This window comes from Antechinus flavipes, chromosome 4 (genome assembly GCF_016432865.1).
Source record: "Antechinus flavipes isolate AdamAnt ecotype Samford, QLD, Australia chromosome 4, AdamAnt_v2, whole genome shotgun sequence".
Taxonomy (NCBI): domain Eukaryota; kingdom Metazoa; phylum Chordata; class Mammalia; order Dasyuromorphia; family Dasyuridae; genus Antechinus; species Antechinus flavipes.
In genome coordinates, this window is record NC_067401.1 from 287,573,025 (window position 1) to 287,595,198 (window position 22,174).

At 34.4% G+C, this 22,174-nt stretch overlaps 1 pseudogene; it reads left to right on the plus strand.

Annotated features, from left to right (window-relative positions):
- Positions 1-12,135: 12,135 nt before the first annotated feature.
- LOC127561520 (heterogeneous nuclear ribonucleoprotein M-like) overlaps positions 12,136-22,174 on the plus strand; it is a 33,518-nt pseudogene continuing 23,479 nt past the window's right edge.

Genomic DNA, 22,174 nt, shown 5'->3' on the forward strand with positions numbered 1-22,174 from the left:
TCTTCAGAGGAGGACATTGAAGCAAAAAATGTTTCTCCTACCTAAAAAGTATGTCACCTGCTCAAAAAGAATTTATAGAGGAATTCAAAAAAGCTCTTTAAAGTCTTTTTAAAAATACTTTAAAATGAAATGAGATTGAGGAAAAATTTAAAAATAAGAACAATCCAAGAAAAAAAAAGATTATGAAAATAAAGTCAACCAACTAGAAAAGGAGATCCAGAATCTTTTTTTAGCAGAGGCAATTGCAGTTAAGTGACTTGCCCAGGGTCATACAGCCAGGAAGTGTTAAGTGTCTGAGATCAGATTTGAACTCAGGTCCTTCTGACTTCAGGGCTAGTGCTCTATCATTACATCAAGTACCTGCCCAGAGATCCAGAATCTTTTTTTTTTATTTAATTTTTATTTAATAATTACTTTATATTGACACTCGTTTCTGTTCCGATTTTTTTTTCCCTCCCTCCCTCCACCCCCTCCCCTAGATGGCAAGCAGTCCTTTATATGTTGGATATGTTGCAGTTTATCCTAGATACAATATATGTTTGCAGAACCGAACAGTTCTCTTGTTGCATAGGGAGAATTGGATTCAGAAGGTATAAATAACCCAGGAAGAAAAACAAAAATGCAGATAGTTCACATTCGTTTCCCAGTGTTCTTTCTTTGGGCGTAGCTGCTTTTGTCCGTCATTTATCAATTGAAACTCAGGTCTCTTTGTCAAAGAAATCCACTTCCATCAAAATATGTCCTCATACAATATCGTTGTCGAGGTGTATAATGCAGAGATCCAGAATCTTAAGGAAGGCAATGGCAATTTGAAAATTAGAATTGGACAAGGGAAAGCCAGTAAAGATATGAGAGACCAAAAAATAATAAAACAAAATAGAAAGAATGAAAAAAATAGAAGGGAATGTGAAACATCTCGAAGAGAAACAACTGATATGAAGAATTAAAGAAAATTAGACCAAGATAATAATGAATACAAAATGAATATCAGGAGTTCTATACATCCTTTTTGATGCTTGACTAGTGGAAAATGATGGGAATTTCATTCAGCTGAATTAAATCTAATATACTTAGTGTCTAATCGTCTTGAACATCTTTCTCTTATGGTTAAGTAAATCCCTTCTTGTTAATTTTTGAATGATCTTTAAATTTCTCATTTTGTTCTAATATCTAATCTAAAGTATCATAGGACTGGCCAGAGTCATGCTTCATCTCATAACAAGAGGTGAGAATCTGAAGCTAGAATACTTAGAAGTTAAATGATTTGTCCAAGGCCGCTTACTCACGTGTTAGAGATGGGACTTAAAATCAGATCTTTTTGGCTTGGAGGTCAGCTGCCTTTGTAGGGTCTGAAATGTTGAAATCAATTCATCAAAATGAAGTAGTTAAGATAGAATCTGAAAAACAGAAACATAATGTTCAGTCAATTAAGTTTGATTTCAAATCAAATGCACTTTTTTTAAATCATCCTATCCTGAACATCACATTGCAAAGATTTTTGTATGAGCTAATTTATTTAGTCAGAACATAATGTAATGGGACCAAGGTTTCAAGCTCAGTCTTCTCTAAGGGTCAGTCAATTTCGTAAAGATAAAACTTGGTTCCAGAACCATACACTATACTCATAACTTCCTATCTGCTCCTGTCCTTAGTCACAAGGGAAACAAGGGAAAAGAGTGCCAGGAGCTCACTATAGAGCCATCTTTTATTCTTGGAAAAATAACTCAAAGCTTCTCTCTCACTCCTAGTCGATTAAAGGACAACAACAGTCTTTTATCAGAGGATAGAGATTTTTGTCTTTACTATCAGACACTGCTCAATGCCAAATAAACTTTAATGAAGTATGAATTTTCAGATGCTCTTTTTTAATCACCTCAAGTGAATTTCTTTTTTCAAGCCCCCCTTTATTGTTTCCACACAAGGTTTTCTTTTATTACTTATGTTTTTGTGAAGCTTCATATTAAAGTGATTAGAAGGGCTAGCCTGTGTATCAGAAAAACATGGCTTTAATCCCCCCTACCCCAATTCATAGTAGCTGCCTGAATATAGACAAGTCACTTGTTTCAGAGTGGCCCAAAGAGCTCTTTAAGACGTAAGTTATGGATGAGTTGATGAGTTATGTTAGTGGAAAGAGTTTCTATGCTGAGACTTATTTACATTTATATAGTCAACATTGCTCCACCTCGATAAAATCAAAGCATGGGGAATCACAACATTTTAAAAAACATAATTTTAACACCTATATTACATATATACTATAAACACATGTAAATATACTATTCACACATTTTATATATATATATATTATGTATGTACACACATATAAGCTATATATAGTATATGTACACATATATTATCCATATATACTATAAACCTCTAGTAGTATTTCCATATGTTTCATTTGTATAATTTTTGCTACATTAAAGAAATCCTCGTGCTGGCTTAATTCATCTATAATCAAACAATACAAATGGATATAATTTGAGATTTGTTTTGATTTTCCCGTGGACTGGAATTTACGTCAATCTAGTTGCAGCAAAATGGCCTTTCATTTTCAAACAGAGCAGTGATCTGCAGGGATACCTGAACAGAATAACATTAACACAGACTACGTCATCCTTGCGTTCTTAAATTAAGTCTTCTCTCCTCTCCTATAATGCCAGAGGAAGAAAAAAAATAAAAAAAGAAATCTCAGAGTGTGCTGATGTATTTACCTAGGCTTATATTCAAGAAAAGAAAGATGCTCAGTAGTGGTTTATGTTAGTGCATCCCCTTTTAAGGGCAACTTGCATGTACTGTATGTATCTTTTATAAACCTGGTAATATGCCTGTTGTCTCTCCCATTAGAACATAAGTTCCTTGAAGGTAGGGTCCTTTTTTTCTTCTTCTTTATATTTATATCTCTTTACACAGTGCCTGGCACATAATGCTTATTTAATAAATTCTTGCTAATTAATAGATTGATTGTGTTCAGTGAGAAATACCTCTCCACTTTCCTTTGGGGACCACCACTGGAGAAAATGGGGTAAGTATCTTCTTGGAAAAGATACAAAAACTTATACAACCCACAAAACTAATCCTAGCCACTGTAAGCTCTTGTCATAAGTGGATGACTAAATAGACAGGGATACTCAAGCATAGAAATATGGATAAGAAATGCAAAATAGACCACTGCTAAGTAGCTTCTAAGAACATCTTCAGCATTTTGGGAAATGCAGTAGAATTCCACCATAATCTTGGTTTGAAGAGGACAAGAATATTCATTTTGAAAGCTTATTAAAACGAGAGATCAATCAGTTCACAAGAATTTATGAAATGCCTATAATGGAAGAGAGAGAGAAAGAGAAAGAGAGAGAGAGAGAGAGAGAGAGAGAAAGAGAGAGAGAGAGAGAGAGAGAGAGAGAGAGAGAGAGAGAGAGAGAGAGAGAGAGAGAGAGAGAGAATGAATGCTCACCTTTAAGCTTATTGTATAGTTCTCTCCATATATATGGGATGAGATTTAAAAGGCTAATTCAAGAACAAAAATCATTTCCCCACAGACACATGGGGAGGCAACCCTTCAGTTGCAATAAGGGTTAAATTTTATAAAGCTTCTTGTTTCATGTCATGACTGCTCTTTCTCTCACACTCATTCTCACTACCTTTTTTCAGCCAGAACCATCTCACCTGAACTGATCTGATTCACATATTGCTTTACTTTCTCTGCTTTCTTTTATTCTAGCACAGCATTCAAAGATATGCTCGTCTGTCTTCATAACAGATCTCTTCGTTATCCTCTTAGGACTACTCTTACTGAATATGGATGTCATAGGTTAAATGGAACTTGAAAGAGGAGACTCTACCAATGCAGATTGGAATTTGTTCTTTGAGAATGGTTTGAAACACTGAAATGATGGAAATTGCCTGGGATCACACAGCCAGTACATTGCAGAGGAAGGACTCGAATCCAATTCTTCCCTAGTAAACTGTGAGCTTTTTGAGTTTAGGGTTTTCTTTTTCCTTTCTTTGTGCCTCAGAACTTAGCATAATTCCTGGTGCAAAATAGGTGCTTGTTCAGTCATTTCATTCATGTTCTAATGACTCACAGTGTTCTCATTTGGAGTTTTCTCGGCAAAGATACTGTAGTGATTTGCCATTTCCTTCTCTAGCTCATTTTACAAATGAAGAAACTGAGGCAATTAGGATTAAGTGACTTGTCCAGGGTGCATTTTCATGGACAACTAAGGCAAAGAAGTTTTGCAGTTTTGCTCAGCTGACCAATTGAGGTGTTTTTATATCTATCTTGTTGAATGTCCTTCTCTTGTTATCATGCTATTTAATAAGGAGTTTTGCTAGCTCCTTACTAAGGCTAAGTAAATCTTTTTTTTAACTGATAAATGACCTTTATTCCAATATTAAATCTAGAATACCAAAGGACTGATCTGAGTCAGGCTCAACCTAGAACAAAGTTTTACAAAGTATTTTTTTCCATGTGAGGCAATAATGGAATCCATTTTACAAATGAGGAAACAGAGGCTTAGGGAGTTCAAATGTTCTAATCAAAATATAGTGAATAAATCTCAAAAGTAGAATAATCCAGATCATGCTAGACAGAGTCCTGTACTCTATACAGAAATAGAATTTGAAGTTCTACTATTACTAATATAATAATCTCTGTCTTGTGTCCCTGATGTTACCTTGTAAGCCCATCTTAAAAAGGCAAAAGTACCTGCATATGCAAAAATGTTTGTGGCAGCCCTTTTTGTAATAGCAAGAAACTGGAAACTGAGTGGATGTCTCTCAGTTGGAGAATGGCTAAATAAACTGTGGCATATGAATGTTATGGAATATTATTGTTCTGTAAGAAACGACCAGCAGGATGACTTCAAAGGGACCCGGAGAAACTTATATGAACTGATACTAAATGAAATGAGCAAAACCAGGAGAATGTTATACAAGGCAACAACAAGATTAAGTGATGATAAGTCTGATGAACTTGGCTCTTTTCAACAGCCTAGAGATGTTTCACACCCTCAAGGAATTAGAAGCCAGTTATAGACTTGAGTTTTTTTTACCTAAGCTTGGGTTTTCACCTCTCTTTCTTTCTAGCTACACTCCTCTTTTTATCACAGCCTCAATCAAGAAACTGGTGTATCCACTTAAGGCCTTCAAAGCCATCTTATAGGAGAACACTGATCGTTTTTGTTTTCTCAATTAAATGAATATATATCCACATTCCCCAGAGTTCAATGCTAAATTTTTCCAAAGGAACTTTCCAAGGAATTTAAAAATAATAATAATAATAATAATAGTTAGATTTTATATATGTATAGCAAAGCATTTTATAAACATTATCTGATTTAATCCTTATCACAATCCTGGGAGATAAGTGTCCCCTAAACAAGTAATCCAATATATGTTAAACATGTACAATTCTTCTATACATATTGCCATAATTATTATGCTGCACAAAAAGTCAGATCAAAAAGGAAAAAATGATAAAGAAAACACAATGCAATCATACAATAACAACAAAAAAATGAAAATGGTACATTGTGATCCACACTTAGTTCCCACAGTCCTTTCTCTGGATGCAGATGTCTCTCTCCATCACAAGACCATTGGAACTGTCCTAAATCACCTCATTGTTGAAAAGAGCCAGGTCCATCAGAATTAATCATCATATAATCTTGTTGTTTTTGTGTACAGTGTTTTCTTGATTATACTCACTTCACTCAGCATCAGTTCATGTAAGTCTTTCCAGGCCTCTCTGAAATAATGCTTCTGATTATTTTCTTATAGAACAAAAATATTCCAACTTATTCAGCCATTCTCCAATTGATGGGCACCCACTCAGTTTTCAGTTTCTAGCCGCTACAAAAAGGGCAGCCATAAACATTTTTGCACATATGCCTTTTTTCCCCTTTTTTATGATCTCTTTGGGATATAATCCTAGTAGAGATACTGCTAGATCAAAGGGTATAAACTGTTTGATAGCCCTTTGAACATAGTTCCATATTGTTCTCCAGAATGTTTGGAACAGTTCACAACTCCACCAACAATGTATTAGTGTCCCAGTTTTCTCACATTCCCTCCAACATTCATTATTATCTTTTCTTATCATTTCAGCCAGTCTGAGAAGTATGTAGAAGTACTAACAGTTGTCTTAACTTGCATTTCTCTGATCAGTAGTGATTTAGAGCATTTTTTCATATGACTATAAATGGCTTTAATTTCTTCATCTGAAAATTGTCTGTTCATATCCTTTGACCATTTACCAATTGGAGAATGGCTTGTTTTCTTATAAATTTGAATTAATTCTTTATATATTTTAGAAATGAAACCTTTATCAAACCCTTGGATGTAAAAATTTTTCCCTGTTTACTGTTTCCCTTCTAATCTTGTCTGTATTGGTTTTGCTTGTACAAGAACTTTTTAACTTAATATAATCAAAATTACCCATTTTGCGTTCCATAATTTACTCTAGTTATTTTTTAGCTACAAATTCTTTCCACAGATCTGAGAGGTAGACATCCTTTATTTTTCTAATTTGCTTATAGTATCACTCTTCATGGCTAAATCATGAATCTATTTCAACCTCATCTTGAAGCATGTTAGGTGTAGGTCAATTTCTAGTTTCTGCCATATCAATTTCCAATTTTCCCAGAAATTTTTGTCAAATAGTGAGTTCTTTACCCAATTAAAGGGAAAGTGGGTACAGATCAACAAATAAAGAAGTCAAAAACAGAAAAATAGATGAGTTTGTAGAATAAAGGACTATTCTTCCAATATTGCTAGTTACTGACTAGCCAGGTTGACTCAGTTTATGGGATACCTTACCTTCTTCCTAATCTTTATATCGACCCTGTTTAAGTTGGATGCTAAATTGTGCTTCATAGGAGCTTATGGCAAAATTCTCAATTCTTTCAGCTATCCAGAGCACTAACCACCTCAACTATCCCCATAATATAGGTATAGCTCTTAAAATTTTTTCACTCAACCCCTGAGAAATTTTTATATAACCTGCATATATAGGTATATAAAATAGGTATACAAATCAAAGTTTACTAATAATAAATCATAAATTTAATTTAAAACAATTTTGGTATGTATATATATATATATGTGTGTGTGTGTGTGTGTGTGTGTGTGTGTGTGTGTGTCCCCAACATAGGGTCACATCCCACATTTAAAAAGTTTTACTATAGATCAGAAATTGAGAAAAAAATATCAAGTTAATCATTCTTAAAAGTTGACAAAGCATTTCATACACATGATCTCATTTGATCCTTTTAACAATCCTATGACCTAGGTATCATTGTTCTTTTATAAATGAGGAAACTGAAACTCAAAAGTAAAAGGACCTTTTTAAGTATATTTAAGTATTAAATTAGTTAGTGCTCAAAGCATGATTCAAATCCTGATCTCTCACTTCCAAATCTATACCTTTTCCATTTCACTGCTTAAACTGAAGTAGCCTAGATAGATGGCACAAAGTCCATGCCTGTAGCCCATTTATTGTGTTCATAGGCAGGTCCCTCACACACATTTATATTGATGTCACACTACTCTAACAATCTTGGTTATCTGATTTTCAAAGCTCACAGAAGATTTGAGGTAGGAAATTACATGTGAGACAGGGAAATAGCTACAGGAAGGCAAAAAGACAGTCAGCCATAAGAAGAGGCAACTAATAGCAAAGAAAGAGGAAGGAGAAAAGAAAAACAGACAAGAATTCAAAAGACATAGCAATCTAGGTCCATTTAGTGAAAGAAAAATCTGTGGACACCTCATTATATCTGAGCACCATAGTATTTTTCCAGGGAACAGAACTTTATGTCTAATGGTTGTGGTGAGTCATCAAAGAAAGGTTAAATCATAGTTGGTATATTCTGTTTTAGAAGACAGGAAATTATATAGAAACTTCAGTCAGAAATGGTTAATTTTTTTAAAGTTAATATGTGAGCAAAACCTCAGCTATCTGGAAAATAGTTATCCAGAAAAATACCTTCCTTGAAGATTACAGAAATGTGAAACTTTACTGTATGTGAAAATAGTATTCATGGGGCAGCTAGGAAGTGCAGTGGACAGAGGACCAGTCTGACATCAGGAGTTCAAATCTGGCCTCAGACACTTACCACTTCCTAACTATGTGACCCTGGGCAAGTCACTTAACCCCAATTGCCTCAGCAATAAGGAAAGAATAAAATACTATTCATTTAAACTCTTCTGTTTTAGAAACAACATTTAGAATTCTAGTATCATTAGTGTATATATAGCTAGAAAGAATCATAGGGGTTCATTGAATCCAATCTCCTCATTTTTAAGATGAATAAAGAGGCACAAAAAAGTTAAGTGATTTGTGTAGGACCACAGAAGTATGTGTCTGAAATAGTATTTAGTCCCAAGTTTTCTTAATTATAAGAACAACATCCTACTTACTATTCTATGAAAAGAGTTTATAAGTTGGGAGCAATGTAAGGCAGGGGAAGAAGCCCTGGATTTGGAATCAAAGAAGTTAAAGAGCATCACTCTTAATACTGACATTAATAACATTTATTACAAATATATATATATATATACATATATATATATATATGTATATACACACACATATATTGGATTTAACATATATTTTAACATGTTTAATATATATTGGATTACTTGCTATGTAGGGGAGGGCATGGGGGAAGAGAGAGAAAATTTGGAATACAACGTTTTACAAAGGTCAATGTTAAAAACTTATCCGTGCATATTTTTAAAAAATAAAAAGCTTTAATTAAAAAAAAGTAACATTTCTTCTGTAACATGGTTATGGAACCTTTCATTATCCAAGTCAGTCTTCTTTGGATTCACTCCAAGAATTGGATAATCATGTTAGGTAAATCAAGTACCTTCTCTGCAATTGCTTACAGCAATGAGCAGTTAAGTGACTTGTCCAGGATAATACAATCAGTATGTGATAGGGATAAGATTAATATCAGGCCTCCCTGGCTCCAAGTTCAGCTCTTTACTGTAACTCACAGCCTCATATTACAATTTATCTTTTCTCAAATATGTATTTGAGTGGTTGTCATGGGGAAGAAGAATGAAATGTCATACTGTATTTTTGGCACCTGAAAGTAAAACTAGAAGCAACTGGTAAAAGTGATAAAGAGGGATAGATTAGTGCAATGTAAAGGAAAACTTCTTTTAAAAAAATTACCATAAGCCTTTTGTTTGCATAGGATATATATGTGTGTATATATGTGTATATACACATGCATAAATTATATATATTTTTATATATACAAATATACATATATATACACATATATTTAAAGTCATATTTGAAGAAATACAAACACATACAATTAATAATTTTAATTGAGAATCTTTGACTGTCATCCTTTTCTGCTCGGTCTAACCTTGATTTCTCTCTTAAATTTATTTGGATTCTTCTAATTAACATTACACATTTCCCTTATGTCTGGGATCTGTTTCTGAAACTTCTGGAAAGCTTAATTTTTTTATTTTGTAATATTTTATTTTCCACCAGAAATACATAAAAACATTTTAAACATTCAATAAAAAAAAATCTGAGGTCCAAATTTTCTCCCTCCCTCTTTCTCATCTCTCCCTCTTGAGACACTAAGCAATCTGATATAAATTATGGATATGCAGTTACACTTCAATATCAGTCATTTAGAGGAAGAAAATGAACCAAAAAGAAAGGAAGGGGGAAGCTAGGTGGCCCAGTGGATAGAGCACCAGCCCTGAAATCAGGAGGACCTGAGTTCAAATGTGGTCTCAGATACTTAACATTTCGTAGCTGTGTGACCCTGGCCAAGTCACTTTACCCCAATTGCCTCAGCCAAAAAAAAAAAAAAGAGAAAAGAAAAAAGAAATTAAAAATTGGTATGCTTTGATCTACATTCAGACTCTGTCAGTTCTTTCTCTGGAGACATATAGAATTTTTCATTTTATTTATTTCAATTTATTTTATTTTATTTCATAGAATTGTCTTGGATCATTGTATTACTGAAAATGGTTAAGTCATTCAGAGTTGTTTATCATACAAAATGGCTGTTACAATTTTCTAGTTCTCACTTCACCCTGAATCAATTCATGTAAGTCTTTACAAGTTTGTCTGAAGTATTTCACTTGTCATTTTTTATAGACAATAGTATTCTATCATAATCATTTACCATAACTTATTCAACCAATCCCCAATTGATGGGTATCCCCTCAATTGAAGGAGAACTTCTCAAAAGATAAATACATGCAAAAATGGAATAAGCTGCCTTATAAGGTGATGAGTTCCCCATCATTATAAGTCTATAGGTATAAGCTATATGATCACTCACCAGGGGTGTTTTAGACAGAATCAATGATTTGAGTAAAGACTGAATTTGTTTATTACTGGAAGGCCCTTGTAACTCTATATTTCTGTGATTCTGTTATTCTTCTGCACCAATAAAAGAAGCATTGTGGTTCTCTGTATTCATCCTCATCTAGTCAGTAACTGCTGATTGGTAACTCGGAGAATCATTAAGCAACATGAAAGCTTATTTATAACAAAAAAGCAGAATTACCATTTGTGAACACAAATCAAAATGGAAAATAAATGGAAATACATGCTTTTGTTTAGTTAAGTGTAAAAGATCAAACAGCTTAAACTGGAATTGAAACAGTTTGATTATGAGAAATTCATATTAATGAATTCTGCACCTGCCAAAATCTAAAATAATCTCTGCTAAATGTTGCCAACTGTCCTAGTTCTTCTTTTGCCATCATGAAAGATAAAGATACGAAAAATCATGCCTCTGCCTCTCACTTAACACTAGAACACACCTCACATGCAATAGTCTATTGATTATTTTCTACAATCTCATAACAAGTAAGAATTTGAATATGTAAAAAAAAAAAAGGTTCTATTAATGTATTCGTTCACTTATTGAAGATTTCTCCAGAAAAAAAAAATTGCTCCATTTTATTCCTTCATTCACTTATTCATCTGGGCATTAAATACCTGCTATTTGCTCAGTGTGTTTCTCCACTTGGTCTTATGGTCACTGCCTGGTGGCCTGTCTCTGCTAGGAGTTGTTTCTCAGATTGTCACTGGGTATCTCTGTTTTGCAGAATGATGCTAAATTTCTTTATTGCCACTTTATGGTAATATCTCTTCAAGGATACCTACTGGTTTTATTAGCTTCTGAAAGGTAGGATGATGATTACAAAGCCTCTCCCAGTCAAGGGCAGATTGACAGCTCTTTAGTCAGAGCCAGAGGCTATAAGTCACCATACTTGACAAAAGAGAAGGCAAACAGATAGATATACAGAAAATTAAAGCATTTATTTAAAAATTACTATTTTTTAGTTCTGCTTAGCAAAACTACATAGTCAGGCACTATGCTAAGTACTGAGAATATAACATACAAGCAAGCAATTTTATATTCTGGAGGTGATCAATTGACACATTTTCTGTTTTCAGAAGATCTATATGGTTTTTCTTGTATTATTTCTCGCTTTGTTGTGGTCAGGTTGTTTGATTTGTCACATTCTTCTGGGATAACTACAGTTCTTAAGTTGACTTTCCACATTCTATCCTCAAGATCATTATGTTTTGCCTATATGGAGATCAAGTTTTCTTATAACATTATTTCTTTATGTTTTTTCCCCCCACAGACTATTCTTTACTTCTATGTATTTGCACTACCAATTAGTTATTCTGTCTTTTGTTTCTTTGGTAAAGTTTATCACTATGGATTCATTTTTTTTTTCTTTTCTATTTATTATTTCTGCTAAAATAGCTCACAAATTCTGGGGTTTTTAAAAAATTTTTAAGTCTATTCTAAACTATTCAGGAACATCCAGATGTAGTTCTATGCTCATTTGAAAATCCAAAGGTTCCTCTGTAACTTCAGAAGTTATTGATTCTGTTTTTAAATTTTGCAATATTTATTCATAGATATCTTAACTTGTTTAACTGATCTGGAGACCACTTTTCATTCTTTTATTAATATCTTCCTCAGGATCTATCTGATTATATTTAAAATGCTTTGAGTTATTTTTCTCCTTACATCTTTGATAATTTCAGATCCTCCCCCATATTCCCCTATTGTTTACTTTCTGATTCCTTTTTATTATAATTTTTCTGGGATCTGGAACTCGGAGATGTCTCTCAAGGCAATTCACATTTCACTAGTCATGTTCTCTACCCCGAGTATCTTCCTGAAGGACAGAAATAGCTCAGGTGAATTCTGGTTTCCTTTCCCTTAAGTATAGTAATTATTATTGTTTATCCTTCATTTCTGAAGAAACACAGAAAAATTAAGTGACTTGTCCAAGGCCACAAAGCCAACAAAAATCTGAAGCTGACTTTGAACCCTATTCTTTTTGACTCCAAGTCCAGTGCCCTATCCATTATGCCATATTGTCATGATTCAGCATTATTCTCTCCATATAGGTAAGTATACATATAGATAAGTATACATATAGGAGTATACACCTCTCTCTAGTTTTATATTGATGCTTTGATGGATCTGTGATTTCATCAATGTTGGTGGTCCTTGAAGTAATGTAGAATACATCCATCTATGTTTTTTGTCTTCAGCAACTCTTGTTCATGTTCTCATGTATTTATGTTAAAGATCTTCCTGGAGTTCTTTTAACATTGAATATATTGCAAATGAGGCATGTGGACAGTCCATTGGTTAACCATCCCTCACTCTTACAACACAGTTGGCTCAGAAACATAAATGCATAGTAATGTATGAGTTTCTTTTTTTTACTTTTTATATCCAAAATAAAGTTCCCTGTATGTCTCACATACTTGTACAAGTGCAAAATGACAAGCTCTCTGCAATTAAAACACTGCACAGAAGTTGGTTCACATCATTCAATCTTATTTCATATAAGACAATTGTCCCAGTTTTCTCCCTGATATAATTCACCTTTTTCACAGAATATGAAGAAGAAAGCAGGAATATTATTCTGCTCAGGAGCAATTTTCCCCTCAGTCACATTCCACTTAAGTGGTCACACCATTACTTGTAGGGTGATTATTGTTATGGGAAAGCAACAATCCTGTTGTTGGGGAAAAGTAGAGCAAAGATTATTTGTACTTTTAGCCTTGTCCAATCAGCCCTTGTGATTTGCATATGGAGGATGAGGGAATGGTGGCTTACAGAGAATAGTCTCTTTGTTATAGCTTTATCTAGCTCCTTTGTAGTTTTGCTAAGCAGAAACCAGGGGAATGATTAGGCTTGATAAGAATTAAAGGGATTTTCTGATCATAAATTACATAAAAGGGTAAAAGGCAACAGAGGAGAGGACAGACTTTAAAAGATCAGAGGGTCTCATTAAGTAGCTAACTGGGTATTCATGGCTGGGTTTACATCCCAGATGGATGAATGGTCAAAGGATATGAAAAGCCAGTTTGCAGAAGAATAAATCAAAGTTATCTATAGTCATATGAAAAAAATGCTTTAAATCACTATTGATTAAGAGAAATGCTAATTAAAGCAACTCTGAGGTACTACCTCACACCCATCAGAAATGACAAATGCTGGGAAAAAATAAGGAAATAATAAACTGTTGGTAGAGTTGTGAATTGGTTGAAGCATTCTGGAAAATAATTTGATATTATGTTCATAGGATTATAAAACTATACATACTCTTTGATCCAGCAATACTACTTCTAGATTTGTACCCCCAAAGAGATAAAAAGGGACCTGTGTGTACAAAGATATTTATAGCAGCTATTTTTGAAGTCACAAAGAATTGGAAAGGTGTAGGGTTGCTCATCAATTGGTGAATGGCTAAACGAGGTGGACAAAGAGTGAAAAGGAGAGAGAGAACTAAGAACTCAACATATAAAGGAAAAAAGTTAAAAGAAATATATTTTTAAAATAAGAAATATTTACATGTTGATTATGTAATTTCCTTGTTCAAAAATCATCCAGAAGAAAACTCAAGATCCCTAACCTGAAATTAAAGCTTTTCCCTATCCTTTATTCTTTCTCATTCTATTTCAAGGCTTGAATACTCCAAGTTATGATGTGGGGAGTAAAGGTAACAGATTAAAAAACACCCTTGATTCCCCAACAACCAAAATAAAATATAGGAAAACAAGGGAAGTAAACTAACATATCAGAGATGGTGCCATTCCTGTCTGAAAAGAGAAAAGTAGAAGTCTATTTTTATCTGCTGTATGTGATAGAACAGGACAGCTAAGTGACATAGTGGATAGAGCACTGAGCTTAGAGTTAGGAAGACTGATTTCCCTGAGTTTATATCTAGTTCTAGACACTAACCAGCTATATGACCCTGGGCAAGTCATGTAACCCCATTTGCCCCAGTTCATGTAAGTCTTTCCAGGCTTTTCAGAAATCATCCTGCTCATCATTTCTTATAGAAAAAAAGTATTCCATTACAATCATATACCATAACTTGTTTAATATAGCAAAACTTTGAAAAACTTAGAAATAATGCCAGTGCCTGTTGATTGGGGAATAGCTAAACAAATTATAGCTCATGAATAAATAAAATATTGTTGTAAGGAAAATGAATATGATAAATATAAACATGCATGGAAAGACTAACATAATCTGATGCCAAGTTAAGTCAGAAAATCAAGAAAACAATATATACAATGACTATGATGTAAGTGGGAAGAACCACTAACAATAGAAACTGAATTCTGGGAAATTATAATGTCCAAGTTCCTACAAAGAAGGAATGTCAGAAAGCACCTCCTCTATTTCTTTGTAGAGGTAGACTGTGAGTATGGACTACTGCATATGATGTCAGACTTTTTTTATTTGTTGGCTAATGTGCTGGATTATTTTTTCTTTCATTCTTTGTTAAAAGATAAGGCTCTAGAGGCAGCTAGGTGATGCAGTGGATAGAGCACCAGCCCTGAAGTCAAGAGGACCTGAGTTCAAATATGGCCTCAGACACTTAACATTTCCTACCTGTGTGACCTTGGGCAAGTCACTTAACCCCCAAATGTCTCAACAAAAAGAAAAAAAAAGAAAAAAGAAATATATAAAACAGAAAATAATTATAAAATGTATAAAATAATGTCATAAAATCATGAATGATGTCAATAAAATCTTAGAACACGCATCAGAAAGTTGAGATACTACAAATAGTATAAAATCATAGATAGTATAATTTGTATAAAATAGTATAATAGTATAATATCATAGACTCTGTAATTTGTATACTATACAAATAGTATAATACCATAGACAGCCAAAGAAGGGAGAGGAGTCATGGAATAGTCAACTATATGAAAATCAACAGATAGAACAAGGAAAATGATGAATAAGAAGAGGTCATTAGATTTGGTGATTAGCATGTTGTTGGTGATCTTAGATGTACAGTTTTAATAGAGTGCTGAGGGTAGAAAAAGAGAGGAGGTGGTGAATCTTGGCAATAAGCACAGACCATGCTTTCAAAAATGTTGGCAGTGAAATTCATCTTCATCTTTATCCAATCTCCCACTGAAATCAGGAGGCGTTGGGCCAGGGGCCAGCCTGTAGAATCAGGCCCATTCCTGGAGTAAGTAAATGAACTTGGAATTTGCCTTGATGTCAAATTGGCACATGAGTTATATATATGTAGAAAAAGAAGATATTTTGGAACACTAGAATTCTAAATTCCACGTGACCGATTCCCAAAAGGTTTTGTACGTGATGAAACAATTGTGCTGCCAAGAAAACATCAAAGTTCTATCAAGTTTAATTATGCAAATTCTGTCTGTAAATGAAATCACTTCTGTGTAAGACCTACCCAGGCACTAATTGAATTTGACAGCTGTATAACCAACAAGACCTCACTTGCCTTCAGTTTCTTTTGAAAGGTGAGTGAGTCTACTCCTCATCAGCAGGTTCTTCAACGTACTGGAATCCTTTGTGCAGAGTTGTACTGGGGACACTGGGGATACCAAGTTCACCATTTTCCATGGGCCTTTTTGCCCCTTCCCCCCAAGTGACCCTGGTCAATTTGCTTCAAGTCATTTGTCTATTTTTATTAATAATAGATAGCAGCTCAGAGTAAGATAGACAGAGAGAGCTCAGAAAAGAAATGGGTGCTAGATTTGCATATTTGGAAGTCATCTGCATAGAGATTATAATTGAGCCCATAGAAGCTGATGAGATCAATAAGAAAAAATATGGAAAGAGGAGAGAGCTCAGGACAAACCCTGGGGTAAAACCAAAAATAGAAGTAAGACATTTACTAGGCACTGGATCAATAACTGGATCTGAAACCAAAACAACCTCAGTTCAGATTCAGCCTTGGTTACCTATTTGTGTGCCCTGAGGCAGGTCCTTAAATACCTTTCTACTTAATTTTTCTCATCTGTAAAATGGGCATAATAATAACATTCTGCCTTTCAGAGTTATTGTGAGGATCAAATGAGACAATATTCATAAAGTTATTTGCAAACCTTAAAATATTATTTAAATGCAAATTATTATTAAGAATGATGATACCTCACAGAAAACCAAAGAGGATCCAACATGTAGAAGAGAGAATTGTTGAATTTCTGAAGAAAGGAGAAAGTATCGCAGAAAAGAAGGTGTTCAATAATGTCAAAAGCTGCACAGAGACCAGGAGGGATAAGAAGGAAGAAAAAACCAATGGGATTAACATCTAAGAGATTAGTTGTAGTTAAATAGTAGGATTGGAGACTATATTTTAGCAGATTGAAAAATGAAGATGAGATAAGGAAATGAAGCCAGAGTATATATATATTCACTATACATCTCTTCATTGATCTTTGGGGTGACCTTCAATTTTAATTCTCCAGAGAATGTGGCTTGAAAGATGAAATTAACAAACTATATAATTGAAAAAGGAGGTGATTCAGGTGAGAAAAAAAATATATCCATTATATAATGAAAAGAGCTGACTTTCTAGGAGTTTGGCTGTGAAAGGGGTGAAAGATATAAGACAATAATAGCATCAGGGGCTGGAAAGGTTAATATGAGGATTTTGTTTTGCTTTAGTTTTAAGGAAAGAAGAGACCTGAGTATTTGTAAGTAGCAAAAAAGGAGTCAATGGATAAAAAGAGACTGAAGATTTTAGATTTGTGGGGACAAAATCCTGGAGGGGATAGAAGTTGATGAGCTTGTGTCAACAGCAGAATTGTTGGCTGTAGTTAGGAAAATGGGCAAAATGAATTAAATGGCTTGATGGATAGCGCACTAGGCTTGGAGTCAGATAAGCCTGAGTTCAAATCTGGCCTCAGAAATTTACTATTTTTGTGACTCTGGGCAAATCATTTGACTTAATCCAATAAAGAAGGAAATGGCAAACAGCTCTAATATCTTTGTCAAGAAAATCCCATGGACAGCACTGGCATGGATTGGTCATGGGGTCATGAAAAATCAAACATGATTGAACAATAACAGAAGATGGTATACTTTCAGTGACTGGAACAAAGAAAGATTAAATGGAGGGAAAGGTAATATTGAGGTAATTTAGTTTTAAAATTGAGAACTCTTGACAGATAATTTATTTTTGTGAAGCATGATTCTTGATCCTTGACTGAGAGGAAAAGAGATTGTTTAAACGGTTTCTGGTGGGAAAAGGAATTTTTTAAAAAAGAGGTTCAGAGGAATGGAATAGATAGTCAGGTAGAATAAAGTAGTGTTCAGCAGGAGCTGACAATGTGATGATGGGAGTAATCCGGAATTGAATTTTGGAAGTGATAAGACAACAGGAAAAAGAGGAAGATTATTCTAGAGGCAATATAAAATTATCTGTGGGATTTGAATGGCATCCACATCTGGTGCCCTATGTACTATACCATGTTGCTTTTCAAGGGACCTCAGAGGTCATATAATTCAACTCCTTCATTATACAAATCATGAAACAGCCCACAGAGGACAAGACTTGTCCAGAGTCATGTGAGCAACAAGTAGTAGATCTGGGAATCAAACCTGTATCCTCTGATTCCAAATGCTACAATTTTGTCAGTATACCAGGCTACCTCCCATTGTTGACCTGATAGTTCAGGGTAATTGTGCAAGTATCAATATGTCTATTAAAGTTCTAATGCATGTAGGCAAGTGTTGGGATGGAATGAATGTCTGCAAGTCAGTCCTTGAGAAAGAGGGAGGGACAATGATCTGGGAGCTTTTAGATAAGAGTAACCAGAACCTAGAGAATAGTAAGGAGGCATAAAGGGAGCCTCATAAAAGAAGAGCTTGCAGCAATAAGAGAGTCTGGAAATGGTAGTGAGGAACAATGAATATATGTTTCTTCTTCCTTCTGGCCCCATGTATCAGGAAGGATGAAAGGAAGATCAACTTGGTATTGAGGGTAGCCAGGGATATACTGACTTTAGGGGAAGCTAGGTTCCAATGAGTACTACAAGATAAAACGAATGTGAAAGGAAGAGATCTAATATGAAGAGTAGTTTCTTTTTTAATAGTATTTTATTTTTCCAAATACATGCAAAAATAGTTTTCAACATTCACCTTCACAAAACTTTGTCTTCCAACTTCCCCCCTCTACCCCATAGATAGCAAGAAATATAATATAGATTAAACACGTACAATTCTTCTAAGTGTATTTCCATATTCATCATATGTACAAGAAAAATCAGATCAAAAGGGAGAGAACCATGAGAAAGGAAAAAAAGCAAACAATACAACAACAACAAACAATGAAAAATAATCTGCTTTGATCCATATTCAGTCTCCATAGTTCTCTCTTTGGATGTGGAGAGCTCTTTCCATAAGGGTAGTTTCTTAACAACAGAATGAAGAGAGGATGGATTCCAGAAGGTCCAATGGAAGGAATGAATAGATTGAGGTAGGAGCACTAGAGTGCTGAAATGAATGTGAAGGAGGGATTGAGGAGTGGTATGAGGAGGAGAGACTGTGAATAAATAGTTTTTGACTCTCACTTAAAGGAGGACAAAGAGAGTACCTGATAACCATAGGACAACAGATTGTCTCACAATTCCTAGACCCCGGCTATGATGTTGATTTGATTTTCATCCCTTATGGTAGCTGAGGTGCCTGAGATTCTGGGCTTGATTCTGGTTCTTATTGCCTCCAGGCTCTTGCCACCATGCTACCAAGAGATTTGGTGTCTGGGCTGCCACTAATTTGAAAGGCTGAGGCATAGTGAATTAGCACTTGCCTAAGATATACATGAAGATGGACTTCAATGCCTTTGACTTAAAAAACAAAAACAAAAACAAAACCTATCTCATTTGGGGATTTAGATCCTGGTTTGTAATTTTTGATGTTGCTTTCCCAGTTCTTAGATTTTTGGTATATGAACTTATCTTATTATCTTGGGATCCTAGTTCTTGGTGTTCACTCCTATAGGTGAAAAGGACTTTGCTTGGAGCTCACCTGATATCCATTGACCTGAAAAAGCCTTAGCACTAGCTTATGATCTCCTGTGTCAGTGGTGGTTAGAATCCAGTATGCTCTGGATAATTGCTTCAGACATAATTTCCTGCACTATCAGTCTCCCTTTATTTTCTCCTCCCATCACGTTGCCCAGTTACCTCACTTTGCTTGTGTAACTCAAATTCTCCTTGCTTTAGTTTGCCATTGTTATTGGGTTTTATCAGCAAGTTGTGCTACTTAGCTACTTTGGTCCCCTTTCCAACCACTAAAAAGTCCTTATTCTATAGTCACTAAATTTTACACTGCTGACTTTTTTTTAAACCCTATAACTGGTTCCCTACTCTATTTCACTTTATTTGCATTTTTTATTTTTGCATTTTGTTTGAGTTTTTGTTGTTGTTTTGCTTATAATTAGATTCATTTTTAATTGTCCTTCTGTGAACTCAGCCAAAGAGCTAGTCTTATATTTCCCCTTAAAGTTTTCCATGGAGGAGCAGCTAGGTGGTGCAGTGATAGAGCACCAGTCCTGAAGTCAGGAAGACCTGAGTTCAAATTTGATCCCAAACACTTAACACTTCCTAGCTGTGTGACCATGGGCAAGTCACTTAACCCCAATTTCCTCAGAAGAAAAAAAAAAGTTGTCCATGAAACTTTAAAATGTGAGAAACATGGAGTTGTAAGATGACAAATTTAGAGCTGAAACATACCTAAAAGATCATTGAATTTAATCTCCTTTTACACATGAGGAAATTGGAACTACATGACATAATATGGTATAAATTATACTTGCCATTGCTCTGGTACTTCTGGTCCAGTATTCTCTATATGAAGATCATTATCCTCACAAAATTTTAATAGAATAATAGAACATTAAAACTGGATGTTTTAGATGTGATCGAGTACAAACTTCATTTACAGAAGAAAAAATTGAGGTAGACATGTATAAATTATTATTATTGTTTCAAAGTCAGTTCTCTGTCTAAAGCTTCTGATTATCATACTTTTCACAGAGCCATAAAACATTACATGTAGGAGGAACCTTTGGTCATTTGATGATAAGAGGATTTAGAGTTGTAAGAGAACTTTACAAATTTTCTAGGCCAACCCTTTCATTTTACAGATGAGGAAAGTATAGCTGTGGTTAAATGATTTGTTTAGGGTCCCAAAGCTATTTCATGGCAAAATCAGGGCCAGAATCTGTCTTCTGATATTTAATTCAGTGTTCTTTCCACAATTCTATATTATCTCCCCTCAATACCACCAACTTTCCATTTGTTGAACATTGACACTGTGCAGAACATAATTCTTAGAACTAGAAATTCAAGGTCTTCTACATTGTGTCAGGTATGTAAATTATTGCTATTATATTCAAATGGGAAAAATGTTTTTGGAGAGACAGAAACGGATATAGAGATAGAGACATAGGAGATAGAAAGAGAGATATAGAGACACACACACACATTGAGAAAGAGAGAGAGAGAGAGACAGGCAGGCAGACAGAGACAGAGATGAGAGAGAGACAGAGACAGAGAGACAGAGAGAGAACATTCCTATATTCTGTCTCTTCTCCTCCCATTGGCAATTTCTTCCAAGGATCCTGCTTTGGGATCCCTTCATTCCCTTTCTGCTTTGTTTCTGACTTTCTGGATTTGAATACCATACCCCAAATTAGATAACCTTCTCCCCATTTTTATTTATCTTTTGTATATTGTCCTCCCCCATCAAAATGTAAATTCCTTGAAGCAGTTTCTTTTGCTTGCATTTGTATCTCCAGAACAGTGCCTGACACAAAATAAATAATAAATGCTTATTGATTTGCCTTGCTTTGCTTTAATTTCTTTCTTAAGGATGGAGATTCAAGGCTTTAGTTCTCAGGATTTTAAAAACAGTTATATTTTGTAGAAAGGGTAGGGACCCTGGTATAAAACAAAGAAAAGAACATTTAATCAAGGCATAGAAGTTAAAGGGACTCTTGGAAATTGTTGCTTGAGAGAAAATTACATTGAATAGTTTTTCTTTCACCTTTCTCCCAGCTCTTTTGGAAAATCAGATCCATGTCCCAATGAGATAATGTGTTTTATACTGTACTATTAAGAAAAAAAAGTAAGGAGCTTTTTGGTATTAACATAAAATGGACGTTTTAATTAGAATACATTCACAGAGAGTTTGTAAATTTAAGGCCTAACATATTGTGAAAAGTGTTAGCTGAGTTTTCTAGGAGAATTTAGAATTGAAAAGCAAGTTGGATTTATTTTTTAAAATACTAATTATTTCACAATTCTCTGACCTAGTTCTTACTCTGAGCCAAAATCTGTCCCTGCAGTTTTAGTTCTGCCCTATGAAGCTACCCAAAAGAAAGCTAAACCTTCTTCAACATGATACCTTTTCAAATATATGAAAACAAGCTATCATTTGTACCCCTTTACTCTATTTATTCTTTTCTTCTCCAGTGTATGTTCCAACCAAACTGAACTAATTACTATTTCCTTAATTCCATTTCCTAATCTTTTGCCTTTATGTCTTTGTACAAGCTGTCTCCTGTGCCAAGAATGTTCTACCCAATTTCTCCATTTCCTGGAATCTCTGTGTCCCTCTAAGGATCAGCTCAGGTGCAACTTCCTACATAGGATTTTTCCTAATCCTCTTACTTTATAGTGTTCACCTTCCTAAAACTATTTTGCATTTATTTTGCATGTTTCCTGATCTTTAAAACGAAGGGATTGGACTAGGTGACTTATTTTTTAAACAATTTACTGAAAATTTAAATATAAAATAGGAGAAGAAAAAAACATTGTCATGTGTGCAACAAAACATGAGAGGATTAAAAATAT